A 19,259-nucleotide genomic window follows, 5' to 3' on the forward strand; every position below is an offset into this window, starting at 1 on the left:
GCGGCTGGGCCCATGGGCAATGGCCACTGAGCCTGCATGTCCGGAGCCTGTGCTCCACAACGGGAGAGGCCACAACAGTGAGAGGCCCGTGTACCACCAAAAAAAAAAATCGCTCATTATGTAAGAAGGATAAAGTTGAATCCTTGAATTTCATTATATAAAAAAGGGAACTCTGAATGATTTAATATATTAATGTGCGTGATAAAAAATATAATAACTGAAATATAGAATAATATTGTATAACTCTGGAACAAAAAATTTACCTAAAGAAAGCCTATTTTTTAAGATAAATGTTAATTTATATGAACATAGCAAAACTAAGGATATCAGTTTCATGTAGTGCATAATTGACAAAGTTGACAAATATGAAGATATTTGTAATATTAAAAATCAACAAGGGGTCTTTCTTATTGTCATTTTGGAAATAAATTTGATAGTATTTAGGGAAATATCCTATACATGCATCTGACAACTTGGCAATCTCAAACCTAGTTATGTCCAGGAGAATTACTGATTACTGATTACTGATTACATACACAAACTGGTTCGTTGTAGGTCTGTCTATGCCAGTTAGGAATTGGAGGCAACTTGGCTGTCCATCACTAGGAGAAGAGATAGAAAAAGTATTGTGTTTGCTTATGGTAAAATACACAGTAAAATTTAAAAGCAGTGAACTAGATGAGTATATAAAAGGGATGGGGCTCAAACTCTGTTGAGTTTTAAGATGATAGAACACTAAAAGGAATTTATAGAAAAAAGCAATTAAAACATATGCATTTAAAACAACACTGTATAATTTTTGTAACATATGTTTCCAAAATATGTGACAAATCACAACATACAAAAAGACAGTCAGGTGTGTGTGTGATAAGCAGGAGGATCTGCTTAGCTTGACATCACGGTTGGAGAGTGGATCCCCTTCTAACAAAGTTTAGACAGAATTTTTATAAAATATTTGAGTGCTATTTATTTAGTTAGTTGTGTATTTGGGGAATTCTTTAGAAATCATACCAGTCTTATAGAACAATCTCAAGAATAGTACAAATAACTCTTGTATCTGCAAATTTCCATTATCCAGAGTCCCCGGTATTCAGGATTTTACCATATTTGACCTCGTCAATCATTCATTAGTTACTCATCAAACCTTGGTACTTTAATACATATTTCCTTAGAAGAACACTCTCTCACAATCTACAATACAACCATCAATACCAAGAAAGTAACATTAGTTTAATACTACAATCTGATTTATAGATCTCATTCAAATTTTGCTGATTTTCCCAATGGCTTTTATAGATCTAGAATCCAACACAAGATCACTGGTTGCATGTAGTTGTCACAACTCTCTGGTCTCCCTCAATCAAGAAGAGTTTCTCAGACTCTTCTTGTTTTTCATAACCTTGACTTTTTTTAAAAAGAATATAGACCAGTGTCTTTAGAATGTACCTAAATTAGAGTTGCTCTGCTGTTTTCTCACGATCATATTCAATCAAAGTAGGCAACCATGGCAGGAATGCCACAGAAGCAGTGCTATGTTCTCAGTGTATCACTTCCTGAAGCACCCTCAGTCAATTTATAATCACTTGATTTCAAGGTATATGTATGCCAGCTTTCTCTACTACTAAGTGATTATTATTAGTTGGCATTCTATTGAATTGGAGAGCTTAGTATTCTACACTGTTATTTTATTCATACATGTATTCATTTACTTATTTATTTATAACACTAAGCAAATTGTAGCTTCCAAAAAAATTCAATGGGCTGCATTCCTAACCTTCGTGCCTTACAGTGAGACTGTATTTGGAGACAGGATGTATACAGGGGAAAGTTAAAATTAGGTCATTACAGTTGGCCCTAATTCAATATGACTGATATTCTTATATCAGAGGAAATGTGGAAATAATCATGCACAGAGGGAAAAACATGTGAACGCATGGGGAGAAGATGGCCATCTACCAACAGAAGAGATAGGCCTAGAGAAGAGTCTTCATGATTCTCAAAAGGAACCAACCGTGCTGACACCTTGATCCTGGACTTCTAGTGTCCAGAACTATGAAAAAATAAATGCATGTCCTTTAAGCCACCAAGTCTGTAGTACTTTGTCATGGAAGCCCTAGCAAACTAATATACCAAAGACTCATGGATTTGGCTATAATATGTTATTATTATTTATTTTCATCCTTAAATTAAATCTCAGATTTCAGATTTCATCAGTAGTAGCCTCTTAAAGCTGCTTTCTGTGTTTTTTAGACATCCTCATTCATTGAATACTTTCTTAATTTGTTCCACAATAAGGTTTTTCAGATCCATCTAATACTTTTCTTGACTTGGGCCTGGAAGTCCTGGTTCTTTCTAGTGGTGAGTTTGCTCCACAACCACAATATTTGCTTATCTATGCACTGGATAATTGGTATATTGCTATTCCCAGCACCTTTCTGTGGATAAAGCAGCTTGGGAATATATCCATATGTGTACATCATCACTCTCTTTCTCTACACACACACACACACACACACACACACACACACACACACACACATATATGCAAATATGTATATATAAATATATACACTTATTTTGATAAGTATTATTTTCTTTATGAGAAAATACTAAACTATAACGTTATTTTTGATCAGCAGCCTCCAAGATGATTCCCAATGATATACCTCATCTTGGTCTTCACTCCGACTCTCTGGGATCATGGACCCTGTGAAAAGCCAACTTCAGTGTCATCAGAAAGCCCTGTGCAGATGTTTACGTGAATGCCCTTGGAAGTGGATTTCCTCATTCCCTAATGGAGCATTCAGATGAGACATTAGCCTAGACCGACAGCTTAACTACAACCTCATGAGAGACTAGCCCAAAGAACCCAGCTAAGCCATATTCAGATTCCTGACTTCTAGGAACAAGTGCTCATTTTTTTAAACCACAAAGTACTGTGGTGATTTTTTTTATGCAGCAATAGATAACTAATACAAAAGTCCCCAACTTACAATGGTTCGACTTACATGTTTTTGATGTTATGATGGTGTCGAAGTGATACGCATTTAGTTGAAACCGTACTTCACATTTTGAATTTTGTTCTTTTCCCAGGCTAGTCATAGACCTTAGGATACTCTCTTGTGATGCTAAGCAGGGCAGAAGCTGCAGCTCCCAGTCAGCCCCACAATCACAAAGGTAAACAACCAATACACTTACCACCATTCTGGACCCAGACAACCATTCTGGTTTTCACTTTCAGTACAGTATTCAATAAATTACATGAAATATTCAATATTTTATTATAAAATCGGCTTTGTGTTAGATGATTTTGCCCAACTGTAAGCTAATGTAAGGTAGGCTAAGCTATCTTGTTCAGTAGGTTAGGTGTATTAAATGCATTTCCAACCTAAGATATTTTCAACTTATGATGGGATTATCTGGATGTAACCCCAACCCCATCATAAGTCAAGGAAGATCTGTATATCACTGATGGCAAGTTCAGCAGTCGCTTCTTAATTGCAGATATCTAGGGCATTTGTACTTAATTTGCATGTTCTACAATATAATATTTAAATGTTTAAACTTAGAATCATAAATGATAGATTGAAGCTAAGCTTTGTCATTTACTTGCAAAGTTACCTTCTTTTTCTGTACCACAATTTGTTAATATGTTAAATATGGATAATAATAATAGTGACCATCTCAAGATTTTTATGGCTATTAAATAAGATAATATGTGTAAGACACATAATACAGTGTCTGGCACATAGCAATTGCACAATAAATATTAGTTTTACTTGTCACTGTTATTATTTCTTGTCTCTAAAGATTGTCTTCATCTTTTGCTTCTATAACAGTACTCCTTGATTTTCTTCCTATTTCTGAGTAGCTACCTATACTCCTTTGAGTTATTCCCCATGAAACTTTCTTTGCCCCTTTTAATTTATCACTCAGAATAAACTAATCCTCTAATGACTCACCCTAGATATTTCACAAGCACTTCAAGATTAACAATCCCATCCCTGCAAATCTATGTGTTTTCCGAAATTCTCTATCCTAGTAAATAACTTGGTTATCTACTTGGAAAATCAAAGCATAAACATGAGTTTTAATTTAGTATACATCAGTTAACCAAATATTTTGATTACCAATTATCTATGTAGTTCTAGAATTTTATAAAAAAGGAAAATGGAAAATGATGTGGGTTTTGTTCCCTTGAGAAATGTACTGTCTGATGAGTATGCAGAGAGGTGTGACATCCGTTAGGGTGGTTTCAGGATGCAATAAAGGAAAATGGGTCATGGGGAGCAAGAAAAGAGAATATAAAAGCTAATAGGTGCAAGTGAAAAATGTCCTTGTCTCCCTTTATAATGTATTCAATGGAAAGACATTGAAAGGTTATGAATATGGGATTGCAAAGATTTGATACAGCCTCAGCTCTCCTTCAATCACAAATTAAAATTTTGCTAAGTCCCATTAGAAGTATTTTCTTTGTATTTTTGCAATCAGTTTCTTTTTCTCCATAACCACTGCTACTTGTTTAAATTCACCTTTGTCATTTATTGCTGGACTTATAGCAATCTATTTGGCTTTCATTTTTAACTTTACTTATTCTCCTACTTAGAAGCCTTTAGTGACTACTCAGATCCTTTAGGTTAAAATTCTAGTTCTTAGCTTGGCTTCCACACAAAAGAGACCCTTTATTATTCATTGACTTGCCTCTCCAGGTTCATCAACTACTTCATCTACACCAGCAACACAAGTGTTGTCCACTGCAAGAAACTTCTTCAGATTTCCCGTAGCAACCACACATTTCTATTGTTTTGTGGATACATATATTCTGTTAGCTTTGCTTGGAATTTCTCTTTCCTTACTCCATTTTCATCTGCCTTTGTTCTTCAAGATCATCTCCCATAATGTTCTCTTTCTCAGTCACCTCTAGTTTTTCTTAGGTTCTCTTTTTCTACACTTAAATAACATCTGTCCTGTAATGACAGTAATTGTAATAGTGCCTACCTAGTGAAATCTGGGGTTTTTGAGGCATATTAGAATTATCTGTATTTATCTATAGTTGCATAATTAATTACCCTGAAACATAGAAAATAAAAACAACAAACATTTGTTATCTTATAGATTCTGAGGGTCAGGAATTCAGAAGCAGCTTAGCCAAGTGATTCAGGTTCAGGTTCTCTCAGGAGGTCACCATCGACATGTGGGTTTGGGCTGAAGTTATCTGAAGGCAACATTTGAGCAAGAATAGCCTCTTCCAGGATAACCCATTCAATGTCTTTTTTTAAAAAATAAATTTATTTATTTATGGCTGTGTTTGGTCTTCGTTGCTGTGCGCGGACTTTCTCTAGTTGCGGTGAGCGGGGGCTACTCTTCGTTGCCGCGCATGGGCTTCTTATTGCCGGGGCTTCTCTTGTTGCGGAGCACAGGCTCTAGAAGTGCAGGCTTCAGTAGCTGTGGCTTGCAGGATCTAGAGCTCAACCTCAGTAGTTGTGGCGCACGGGCTTATTTGCTCCGCCACATGTGGGATCTTCCTGGACCAGGGCTTGAACCCGTGTCCCTTGCATTGGCAGGCAGATTCTTAACCACTGCGTCAACAGGGAAGCCGCCATTCAATGTCTTTTGAAAGGAGGACTCAGTTCTGTCTGTAGACAGAAGTCTTCAGTTTCTTACCATGTGGCCTCTCCATAGTGGTAACTTGAATGCCCTCACTACATGGCTGCTGGCTTCTTCGAGAGCAAATAAGCTAAGAGCGAGACAAAAGCTGCAGTGTTTTCTATGATCTAGACTTGGAAGTTTGACTCCATTATTTCTTCAATATTGTATTAGGTACACATGTTACAATATTGTATTTGTCATCTGGTGTGAGATAAGACTACACAAGCACATGAATATAGGGAGGTGAGGCTCATTGTAGGCTATCATGAGGTTATAAATTTGAAAAACTTTAATATTACAAAAGATTATATTAATAATATTATCTTAGAACCTCTCCAATTATTCTACTTTAATTGTGGAAGACAGTTTTCCTGAAAATATTTGCCTTCATGGAGATCCCAATTTAAAATAAAGGGCAGTAATTTAAACATAAAGATTTTTCTGTGGTATATTTTATATATATATATATATATATTTCATTTTTACAACTGTATTTTAACTTATGAGCAATTGTATATCCAAAGAAACACTTAATCTATTATGAAGAACAAATAAGAGGACAACATTTTCTTCCAAGCAGCTATATGGCCTTGAATCATCTATGGAACTTCATTGTGTTTCAGTTTTGCCACCACTCAGATCAGTAATATAACAAATTGTCCCTTATATCTCATGAAACTATTATGAGTGTAAAGAAAGCTACTGATGATAAACAGCAACGAAAAGTTAAATGGCCCGTGGCTCCGGCTCTGCCTTGGGCTGGCTGCAGTCTCAGTGTGAGGGCGGCCGAAGTGGTTGGTTCATTTAAGATGAGGTTTCTGCTGCTGCTCCTAGTGGCAGCATCGGAGGTGGTCCGAGAGATTCCTCCGCCAACCTGGGCGGTGTGCCTGGCGAGAGATTAAAGATGCATTACGCCACGGAGCCGCTGCTCAAGTTCCAGATTTGTGTTTCCTGAGGTTATAGGCGGGTGTTTGAGGAGTACGTGTGGGTTATTAGCCAGCGGTACCCAGACATCCATATTGAAGGAGAGAATTACCTCCCTCAACCAATATATAGACACATAGCATCTTTACTGTCAGTCTTCAAGTTAGTATTAATAGGCTTAATAATTGTTGGCAAGGATTCTTTTGCTTTCTTTGGCATGCAAGCTCCTAGCATCTGGCAGTGGGGCCAAGAAAATAAGGTCTATGCATGTATGATAGTCTTTTCCTTTAGGAACATGATTGAGAACCAGTGTATGTCAACAGGTGCATTTGAGAAAACTTTGAAAGATGTACCTGTGTGGTCTAAGCTGGAATCTGGTCACCTTCTATCCATGCAACAGCTTGTTCAACTTCTTGACAATGAAATGAAGCTCAGTGTGCATATGGATTCAATCCCATACCATCGATCATAGCCCCACCTATAAGCACTGAAAGCTCTTTTACATTAAGGGATTTTTGCAAGAGCAGCGTGACTGACATTATGAAGGCCTGTACTGAAGACAGCAATCTGTTAGTACAGACCAGATGCTTTCTTGGCAGGCTCATTGTACCTCTTGGAAAACCTCAATGTAAGACAGTTTTTCAGTACTGGCATATTTTGGAATTCTGCACATTCGTGGAGTACAATAATAGTGTACACTTTTCTTTCTTCCCCAAGTCCACTTGGTTAATAGTTTATTTTTTTTAAATGCAGACATTACTACTTGTACTTTTTTTCTCAGTCATATTTGAAAAAGTAGAAAATTGAGTTGCAATTTGATTTTTTTTTCAAAGATGTCTGTTAAGTCTGTTGTGATTTTATATGAATTTTCCTTTTTTACAGTTTAAAACTGATCTTTTTCGGGACTAGAGCTGAAGTTCCCAAATACTTTATAAAAGTTTATCAGACATCTCTATTTGGTCATGTCCAATTTACATAGTTTTCAAAATATTGCAGATTGTGAACAGCATATTATATAAGATTATGCGGGGAAATCCTATATCCAGAGTACTCTACCAATTTGTGTATGTGTGTGTGTGTGCATGTGTGATTACCAGAGAACTACTAAAAGACCAACCACTTTTTAAATCCTGTTAATGTAGTTCAAGTGTCCTGCCTTACCAATTTAATGAGTTGATTAACTGGGCCTTTATACTTAACTCAATAAAGAACTAAGTAGATGTAAGTTAAAAAAAAAAAAAAGAGAGAAGTTAAATGACTATGAAAAGGTAAGGTGTCTTCATTAAGTGATTTGCAAACATGTCTCATAAATGGTATTTGAATATTTGTAATTACCTAGCATGCATTATATACAAATAATAACCAATCTAGTCATTGTACAATGCTAATTTCAGGTGACTTTTCCCAAGGCACCTTTTTTGGCTACCAGATTAGCTCATCAAGGAGGTAGATTTACAATGTCACATGTAAAGACACTATTGACCATCAGGTACCATTTATCTTTATTCAAGCTCAGTGTAGAAGTGCAGATAAAATGAGAAGAAGACTGAGAAGGTACATAAAAATTCTCATCTGTGTCTACAAACCGCAGTACTTTTATTTTTTTAATTAATTAATTAATTATTTTTACCACAGTACTTTTAAAAAGCCTTAAAATATTAGTGGTATTAATCTATTTTAGAATGTAAAAGGTAAACAATGAAGGCCATAAAGGGAATTCCTGGTTCTCAATAAAGCAAATTTTCCATGTATTCAAAGTTCAACTTGTGGACATTCTTCCAAGAGAAAGTAGTTACTGATGGATAATGTTTCAAGGCATCTACAATGGGCACACAACTTGCAGCACAGGCAGGTAGCTTTCAGAAGGAACTCAGAGCAATTGCATCAGCTATGTGCAGCACCTTACAGATCACTGTGGAGCTAGAGTGGATTTGATTTTTCCTCTGAAGTCATGTACTCATCCAGAAGGAAGGTTTGGCTCAAACTTTCACTTCATAAAGTACTTTTTAATTTATTCCCAAAAGTATAAAATGACATATTACTAAACATCATTCATAATGATTTATCACTGGTAACTTAATTTGTTCCTCCTTCAATTTTCTTTAGAGAGAAAAGTAAGAAACCACTTGACTTACACAAAGATTTGTTAACCTTGAGTCATTTTTGTTTTAAATCCTTGAAATTCTTTGAGATTTTTTTTAATATGGAATTTGTACATTCTAGTTTGCAACTTCAAGGAAAAAGTTAATTGCGACACTTTCATCTTCTCATATTTCAAGGGGTTATTCAAAATAAACTAAAATTTTCTGAATTTTAAAAAAATTGCATAGCATAATCAGGGCTGATATGGCTGATATAGAAACTGCAACCCAGACGCAGAGTACTGTCAACACAAACATTTTTATGTCATTGGCTTAGTGCCCCTGCTGTGGGTGACAAGGAAAATGATATTAAATCTTGAAGGAAAGTGATCCAATTTAGGCAATGGTGAAATTATTATTAACAAGTCTTCCATCATAATTTGGAAGGTAAATAATGTTGATTTAAGAAAAGAGGTTGGAAAACAGAATGTTAGTAATGGGTGCTAAACATCATTGGGTGGATTTTACCAGATCTTAAAAGAAAGAGATTATTTCAAAAAGAACTGAACATTTCCAGGTGGAAAGAAAAAAAAAAGTGAAAAATTTAGGAACTTGAAGATTTGGAAAATACAAGTGTATCCAATGTCAAACAGTAAAATATTAAAATTGAAACATTTATAAAAGTCAGGTTAGACACAGGGTCCAAACAGTGCTTGCCCTTTTACTCATTATTAAAAGATTGTGAATAGCTAAGGTGGCACCTAGTAAATCTTTTCATTTGGACAAAAGAGAGAAAAGCTATGCCTCTTCCACGAAAACTTAATAAAACAAAGTAATTGCAATTATTTTGAGTGTGTGAGAGAGAGAGTTCAGGTAAGGGTGGAGAAGAGAATGCAAGAAAACAATGGCAAATTTAAGAAGTATGTTCATAAAAGGACAGCATGTAGACACATGATGGTGACTGGAATCAAGTAGATAGAAGCCAACTACATGTTTTAGAGTCATTCTTTCAAAGAAACACTAGCCTAAACTAAAAGTTTGTGACTTTTGAGGGGGATAAAACAATTATCAGGTCCTCAGTCTTCTTTAGGCAGAAGGAAGTTCAGTTCTCAAGGAGGATATGGTCCACAATATTCAATTCAGTTATGGAAATGGAGGATGATAAGAAAGGAAAACTCTTCTAGAACAATGAACTGAGAACCATCCCTCTCAGGGAGCAGAACTGAGCCCAGTCATAAATCATTCCTCTTTCCCAGAGTGGGTGGCCCTTATCAATGTCTGCTAAGCAGGATGTCAGAATTTTTTTTTTTTACAGTAGGTCCTTGTTGATTATCTGATTTAAATGCAGCAGTGTGTACATGCCAATCCCAAACTCCCAATCTATCCTCCCCTCCACACCTTTCCCCACTGGTAACCAAAAGTTCATTTTCTAAATCTGTGAGTCTGTTTCTGTTTTGTAAATAAGTTTATTTGTATCTTCTTTTTTTTTTTTTTTTAGATTCCACGATATCATATGATATTTGTCTTTCTCTGTCTGACTTACTTCACTTAGTAGGATAATCTCCAGGTCCATCCATGTTGCTGCAAATGGCATTATTTCATCATTTTTAATGGCTGAGTAGTTGACATTACTATTATGTGTCTCCCATTCTTCTCCTTTCTGTGTGTGTGATTACTGTTATTATTCTGACCCTATCTAGCCACTATAAATTGACTGTGTGAAACAGACAACTTGTCTTTTTTATCCATAATTCTCAAGAGGATCCACAAAAGGAACTATCCAGAGATTATCATCCATCATCTTTTATAAAAGTTATTAATATCCTGAATATTGAGCTTGATGCTATGGCTAGCTGGGACTTTTGGATTGTCTTTCTTGGACAGGAGAGGGAGGGATTTCTGTTTGGAAATGAGAGTGAACTGAATATTTGGTAAACAGAAAAAGGAACTGTGGTAGTTATTAATATTGCTCACAGATACCCTACCTTCTTCTAGCCACACAGCAGGACTGGAATTCCAACTAGTTAAGAATAAATTTTTACTGAGATGAATCAAATTTCCATCAATATGTACCTGGTTTCAGGATAATTTTTTAATGCTTATATGTAATAATGTCTTCTCTAATAAAGTCTTCTTCCCTGAGTCATCTTTTTCCTCTTTTTTAAATGGGGAAATATTCAGGGTTCATCTGTATCTCTAATTTCATACTATCTGCTCTCTGAGTGACCTTTTCTAATTTTATGGCTTCAGCTATAAACTGTATTTTGGATGAATATTAAATTTCAGTCTAGATTTCTCTACTGAATTTTAAACTCAAATACCCAATACCTAATAGACATTTCAAACCCATTATTGCTCCAAATTGAATTGAATATTTTTATCATTGCAAATATGGCTGTTTTCCTAAATTTACCCTTTAACTGATAGTCATTGAAGGCCAAAAACCACAGAATTCTCTTATTTTTTTTTTCTATATCTAATTGCTCACCAAGTCATGCTAATACTATTAACTAAGAATTTCTAGGTTGCTTCCACTAGATTGTCCCCACTGTTACTTACCTCACTATCTTACGGCTTTGCCATCCACTGTAATCCCTGATCCAAAGAAATCAGATTATTTGAGACAGAAAAGGAACTTCAGTGATTATGATAAAAGATAAATTCTGTAATAGATATTTGCAAGAAGTAATATTGAAGAAAGACATCTAAATCAATCTCACCTCTACAGGAAACACTTCTAAGACTATTATGCTGCTTTCATTCATTTCACAGATATTTATGATGTGAATTCTCTATGACAGGTCATCATTTTCCTTTGTATCAGGTAACTCACTGTACCAACTATGGACAATATAAGACAGCATTTCTCTTGAATTCACTGAAGAAAAAGGTGGGAAATAATATTGTAGGGTACAGTGTTGGAAAAAACATCATTCTCTAGAAGTGTAATAAGATTGAATTGCAAAGTTCTTATTGGAAACTGTGAAACATGAATTTGGAAATGTCAGTGTTAGACTAGATTAAGACGTTGTATACTGTGTGATATTGTCAGAAGTTTATCCTTATAACAAGAACCCTAAGAAAAATAACCACCTTCTGGACTGCATGAATTGGTAACTGGATCTTCCTTGTGTTTCAGCCCTCAGGGACAAATAAATCTCTTTAGTTTATTTTTGGGCAGGAGTAGGTTTACCTTTAGATAAAGTTTTAATACATTTAGTCAAAATGAAAATTTAAAAGTGAGATTAACTTAAAAAATTCAACTGGAATAAAAGTGAGATTCATACTTTACACAGATCTAAATGTGTCTTATTCAGAAGTGTTCAGAATATAGAAATAAGTAAAAAATGGTGATGATGGGAATCAAGAGAATGGAACAATGAAACTTAACATTTTATCTGTTGGATTTTTAATAAATAAAATAACCCTTTTATAAATTTTCATACTTTTGTACATTTTCCCAGATGCACATGTATTCTTTTATAATTAGGAATAATGAAGATACTAATAAATGTGTTAGTGACCCTCTCACGGACTTTCTAGAAAAATAAGTGTTAAATGAAAAATGTAGTTTCTTATTATATTTGACATATATTAAGAAACAAATAGTCATAAGAAAATGTATGTACTCATGGCCTCCAACCTTCTCTGAATTATGAGCTACTAACTGAAATAATTTATGCCACTGATTGTTCAAAAGTGCAGATGTGGTAGATTATTTGTCATCTTTCGCTATTTTTTTTGTTAAATATGGAGACTTCTAATAAACAATGGGTCTAGAAACTTGGAAATAAACAAACAAACCACAGAAATGTTAATACTGAATCCACATGATCGTAAAAAACGTTGAGAATTCAACAACACAGTTCTGGTCAAGTTTCTCTTTGTTAGTAAAATAAATGAAATGTCTATAATTATTTGTTAAATCTAGTGAGTTTATACAGGCACTCTAGGTAAATGACCAACATTGTTTGCCAATTATTTTCTTTAACAGATACTAATAAAAAATTATAAATGTTTTAATATGTAGATATTTTAAGTCATTCAAATTGGTAGTTTGCTATAATGAAACAAAGCTACTTGGCTGATTATGTGACATGTAGAATTTAACTGTATCCCACACAAATCCTGCAGACAGATGTTTATGGCAACTATATTCATAATTGCCAAAGCTTGGAAACAACCAAGATGTCCTTCAATAGGTGAATGGACAAATAAATTCTGAGACATCCAGACAATTTAATATTATCTACAACTAAAAAGCAATGAGCTATCAAGTCAAAAAAGGAAGGAAACTTGGAAGAAAATTAAATGCACAATACCAAGTGAAAGAAGGCAATCTGCAAAGACTACATACTGAATGATTCCAACTATATGACATTCTGGAAAAAGCAAAACTATGGAGACAGTAAAAAGATCAGTGGCTGCCAGGGTTTGGGGAGGGGATGGATAAATAGATGCACAGATGATTTTTAGGGTGAAAATACTCCATATGATACCACAATTATAGATACATGTCATTATACATTTGTCAAAGCCCATAGGATGTACAATAGCATCAGTGAACTGTAATTTAAACCACAGACTTTGGGTGATCATGATGTGTTAATGTAACCATCAACCAACAATGTCCAATTGTAACAAATGTACCAAGCTGGGGGCGGGGGGCGGGCAGCATGTTGGTTGTGGGGAGGCTAAACATGTAGGGGAACAGGGAGTATATGGAAATCTCTGTACATTCCCCTCAGTTTTTCAGTGAAACTAATACACTTTTAACTTTTTTTTTAATTAAAAGAACTCTTTAACTGTTTTGATTGCAAGTATTTTTTCTGAAATACTTTTAATACATTTTCATGTTAATACAAGCATACGTCAGATATATTGTGGGTTCAGTTCCAGACCACCCAGAATAAAGTGAGTATCACAATAAAGCAATTCATACAGATGTTTTGTTTTCCAGTGAATATGAAAGTTATGTTTACACTACACTGTCATCTGTTGTGTGCAATAGTATTATGTCTAAAAAAACAATGTAGCTACCTTAATTAAAAATACTTTATTGATTAAAAAATGCTAACCATTGTCTGAGCCTTCGATAAGTCATAACAGCTTTGCAATAGTAACATCAAAGATCACTGAGCACGGGACGAGGGGAAGATGGTGGAAGAGTAAGACGCAGAGATCACCTTCCTCCCCACAGATACACCAGAAATACATCTACACATGGAACAACTCCTACAGAACACCTACTGAACGCTGGCAGAAGACCACAGACCTCCCAAATGGCAAGAAACTCCCCACGTACCTGGGTAGGGCAAAAGAAAAAAAGAAAAACCAGAGACAAAAGAATGGGGACGGGACCTGCACCAGTGGGAGGGAGCTGTGAAGGAGGAAAGGTTTCCACACACTAGGAGCCCCTTCGCGGGCAGAGACTGCGGGTGGCGGAGGCGGGGAGATTCGGAGCTGCGGAGGAGAGCACAGCAACAGGGGTGTGGAGGGCAAAGCGGGAAGATTCCCACACAGAGGATCGGTGCTGACTGGCACTCACCAGCCCGAGAGGCTTGTCTGCTCACCTGCCGGGGCGGGCGGGGCTGCGAGCTGAGGCTCGGGCTTTGGTCGGAGCACAGGGAGAGGACTGGGGTTGTCTGTGTGAACACAGCCTGAAGGGGTTAGTGCACCACGGCTGGCCGGGAGGGAGTCTGGGAAAAGGTCTGGAGCTGCCGAAGAGGCAAGAGACTTTTCCTTTCCTCTTTGTTTCCTGGTGCGCGAGGAGAGAGGATTAAGAGCGCTGCTTAAAGGAGCTCCAGAGACGGGCACGAGCCGCGGCTAAAAGCGCGGACCCCAGAGACAGGCATGAGACGCTAAGGCTGCTGCTGCCGCCACCAAGAAGCCTGTGTGCAAGCACCGGTCACTCTCCACACCGCGCCTCCCAGGAGCCTGTGCAGCCCGCCACTGCCAGGGTCCCGGGATCCAGGAACAACTTCCCTGGGAGAATGCCTCAGGCTGCTGCAACGTCCCTCCGACCTCTGATGCCGCAGGTTCGGCCCACACTCCGTACCTCTCCCTGCCCCCGGCCTGAGTGAGCCAGAGTCCCCCAATCAGCTTCTCCTTTAACCCCGTCCTGTCTGAGCAGGAACAGACGCCCTCAGGCGACCTACACGCAGAGGCAGTTCCAAATCCAAAGCTGAACCCCAGGAGCTGTGTGAACAAAGAAGAGAAAGGGAAATTTCTCCCAGCAGCCTCAGGAGCAGTGATTAAATCTCCACAATCACCTTGATGTACCCTGCATCTATGGAATACCTGAATAGACAACGAATCACCCCAAATTGAGAAGGTGGACTTTGAGAGCAAGAAATATTATTTTTTCCTTTTCCTCTTTTTGTTAGTGTGTATGTGTATGCTTCTGTGTGAGATTTTGTCTGTATAGCTTTGCTTCCACCATTTGTCCTAGGATTCTATCCGTCCTTTTTTTTTCTTAATAATTAATTTTAATTTATTTATTTTACTTTATCTTCTTTCTTTCTTTCTTTTTTCTTTCTTTCTTTCTTTCTTTCTTTCTTTCTTTCTTTCTTTCTTTCTTTCTTTCTTTCTTTCTTTCTTTCTTTCTTCCTACTTCTACTAATTCTTTCTCTCTACTTTTTCTCTCTTTTATCCTGAGACGTGTGGATGAAAGGCTCTTGGTGCTGCAGCCAGGAGTCACTGCTGTGCCTCTGATATGGGAGAGCCAACTTCAGGGCACTGGTCAACAAGAGACCTCCCAGCTCCACATAATATCAAACGGTGAAAAACTCCCAGAGATCTCCATCTCAATGCCAGCACCCAGCTTCACTCAACAACCATCAAGCTACACTGCTGGACACCCTATAAAAAACAGCTAGCAAAACAGGGACACAACCCCATCTATTAGCAGAGAGGCTGCCTAAAATCATAATAAGTCTACAGACACCCCAAAACACACCACCAGATGTGGACCTGCCCACAAGAGAGACAAGATTCAGCCTCATCCACCAGAACACAGGCATTAATCCGCTCCACCAGGAAGCCTACACAATCCACTGAACCAACCTTAGCCACTGGGGACAGACACCAAAAACAAAGGGAACTATGAACCGGCAGCCTGCAAAAAGGAGACCCCAAACACAGTAAGATAAGCAAAATAGGAAGACAGAAAAACACACTGTAGATGAAGGAGCAAGATAAAAACCCACCAGACCTAACAAATGAAGAGGAAATAGGCAGTCTACCTGAAAAAGAATTCAGAATAATGATAGTGAAGATGATCCACAATCTTGGAAATAGAATAGACAAAATGCAAGAAACATTTAACAAGGACCTAGAAGAACTAAAGATGAAACAAACAATGATGAACAACACAATAAGTGAAATTAAAAATACTCTAGATGGGATCAATAGCAGAATAACTGAGGCAGAAGAACAGATAAGTGACCTGGAAGATAAAATAGTGGAAATAACTACTGCAGAGCAGAATAAAGAAAAAAGAATGAAAAGAAGTGAGGACAGTCTCAGAGACCTCTGGCACAACATTAAATGCACCAACATTTGAATTATAGCGGTTCCAGAAGAAGAAGAGAAAAAGAACGGGTCTGAGAAAATATTTGAAGAGATTATAGTTGAAAATTTCCCTAATATGGGAAAGGAAATAGTTAATCAAGTCCAGGAAGCACAGAGAGTCCCATACAGGATAAATCCAAGGAGAAATATGCCAAGACACATAGTAATCAAACTGTCAAAAATTAAATACAAAGAAAGCATATTAAAAGCAGCAAGGGAAAAACAACAAATAACACACAAGAGAATCCCCATAAAGTTAACAGCTGAACTTTCAGCAGAATCTCTGCAAGCCAGAAGGGAGTGACAGGACATATTTAAAGTGATGAAGGAGAAAAACCTGCAACCAAGATTACTCTACCCAGCAAGAATCTCATTCAGATTTGATGGAGAAATTAAAACCTTTACAGACAAGCAAAAGCTGAGAGAATTCAGCACCACCAAACCAGCTTTACAACAAATGCTAAAGGCACTTCTCTAGGCAAGAAACACAAGAGAAGGAAAAGACCTACAATAATGAACCCAAAACAATTTAGAAAATGGGAATAGGAATATACATATTGATAATTACCTTAAAAGTAATTGCACTAAATGCTCCCACCAAAAGGCACAGATTGGCTGAATGGATACAAAAACAAGACCCATATATATGCTGTCTACAAGAGACCCACTTCAGACCTAGAGACACATACAGACTGAAAGTAAGGGGATGGAAAAAGATATTCCAGGCAAATGGAAACCAAAAGAAAGCTGGAGTAGCAATTCTCATATCAGACAAAATAGAGTTTAAAATAAAGACTATTAGAAGAGACAAAGAAGGACACTACACAATGATCAAGGGATCGATACAAGAAGAAGATATAACAATTGTAAATATTTATGCACTCAACATAGGAGCACCTCAATACATAAGGCAAATACTAACAGCCATAAAACGAGAAATCGACAGTAACACATTCCTAGTAGGAGACTTTAACACCCCACTTTCACCAATAGACAGGTCATCCAAAATGAAAATAAATAAGGAAACACAAGCTTTAAATGATACATTAAACAAGATGGACTTAATCGATATTTATAGGACAGTCCATCCAAAAACAACAGAATACACATTTTTCTCAAGTGCTCATGGAAGATTCTCCAGGATAGATTATATCTTGTGTCACAAATCAAGGCTTGGTAAATTTAAGAAAATTGAAATTGTATCTAGTACCTTTTCCAACCACAATGCTATGAGACTAGATATCAATTACAGGAAAAGATCTGTAAAAAATACAAACACATGGAGGCTAAACAATACACTACTTAATAATGAAGTGATCACTGAAGAAATCAAAGAAAAAATTTTAAAAAACCTAGAAACAAATGACAATGGAGACACGACGACCCAAAACCTATGGGATGCAGCAAAATCAGTTCTAATAGGGAAGTTTATAGCAATGCAAGCCCACCTTAAGAAACAGAAAACATCTCGAATAAACAACCTAACTTTGCACTTAAGGCAATTAGAGAAAGAAGAACAACAACAACAACAACAAAAAAAAAAACCCGAAGTTAGCAAAAGGAAAGAAATAATAAAAATCTGATCAGAAATAAATGAAAAAGAAATGAAGGAAACGATAGCAAGGATCAATAAAACTAAAAGCTGGTTCTTTTAGAAGATAAACAAAATTGATAAACCATTAGCCAGACTCATCAAGAAAAAAAGGGAGAAGACTCAAATCAATAGAATTAGAAATGAAAAAGGAGAAGTAACAACTGACACTGCAGAAATACAAAAGATCATGAGAGATTACTAGAAGCAACTCTATGCCAATAAAATGGACAACCTGGAAGAAATGGACAAATTCTTAGAAATGCACAACATGCCAAGACTGAATCAGGAAGAAATAGAAAATCTGAACAGACCAATCACAAGCACTGAAATTGAAACTGTGATTAAAAATCTTCCAACAAACAAAAGCCCAGGACCAGATGGCTTCACAGGTGAATTCTATCAAACATTTAGAGAAGAGCTAACACCTATCCTTCTCAAACTCTTCCAAAATATAGCAGTGGGAGGAACACTCCCGAATTCATTCTATGAGGTCACCATCACCTTGATACGAAAACCAGACAAGGATGTCACAAAGAAAGAAAACTACAGGCCAATATCACTGATGAACATAGATGCAAAAATCCTCAACAAAATACTAGCAAACAGAATCCAACAGCACATTAAAAGGATCATACACCATGATCAAGTGGGGTTTATTCCAGGAATGGAAGGATTCTTCAATATACACAAATCAATCAACGTGATAAACCATATTAACAAATTGAAGGAGAAAAAACATATGATCACCTCAATAGATGCAGAGAAAGCGTTTGACAAAATTCAACACCGATTTATGATAAAAACCCTGCAGAAAGTAGGCATAGAGGGAACTTTCCTCACATAATAAAGTCCATATATGACAAAGCCACAGCCAACATCATCCACAATGGTGAAAAACTGAAAGCATTTCCACTAAGATCAGGAACAAGACAAGGTTGCCCACTCTCACCACTCTTATTCAACATAGTTTTGGAAGTTTTAGCCACAGCAATCAGAGAGGAAAAGGAAATAAAAGGAATCCAAATCTGAAAAGAAGAAGTAAAGCTGTCACTGTTTGCAGATGACATGATACTATACATAGAGAATCCTAAAGATGCTACCAGAAAACTACTAGAGCTAATCAATGAATTTGGTAAAGTTGCAGGAAACAAAATAAATGCACAGAAATCTCTGGCATTCCTATACACCAATGATGAAAAATCTGAAAGTGAAATCAAGAAAACACTCCCATTTACCATTGCAACAAAAAGAATAAAATATCTAGGAATAAACCTACCTAAGGAGACTGATGACCTGTATGCAGAAAATTATAAGACACTGATGAAAGAAATTAAAGATGATACAAATAGATGGAGAGATATACCATGTTCTTGGGTTGGAAGAATCAACATTGTGAAAATGACTCTACTACCCAAAGCAATCTACAGATTCAATGCAAT

At 36.6% G+C, this 19,259-nt stretch overlaps 1 pseudogene across 1 annotated transcript; it reads left to right on the top strand.

Annotated features, from left to right (window-relative positions):
- The first annotated feature begins 6,458 nt into the window (after window positions 1-6,458).
- On the top strand, window positions 6,459-7,159 carry LOC309835860 (thioredoxin reductase-like selenoprotein T; annotated as a pseudogene). Its single transcript has one exon. The product of its transcript is annotated as a thioredoxin reductase-like selenoprotein T (transcript).
- Window positions 7,160-19,259: the final 12,100 nt, after the last annotated feature.

Source organism: Grampus griseus, assembly GCF_964374135.1.
Source record: "Grampus griseus genome assembly, chromosome: 18".
Lineage (NCBI taxonomy): Eukaryota > Metazoa > Chordata > Mammalia > Artiodactyla > Delphinidae > Grampus > Grampus griseus.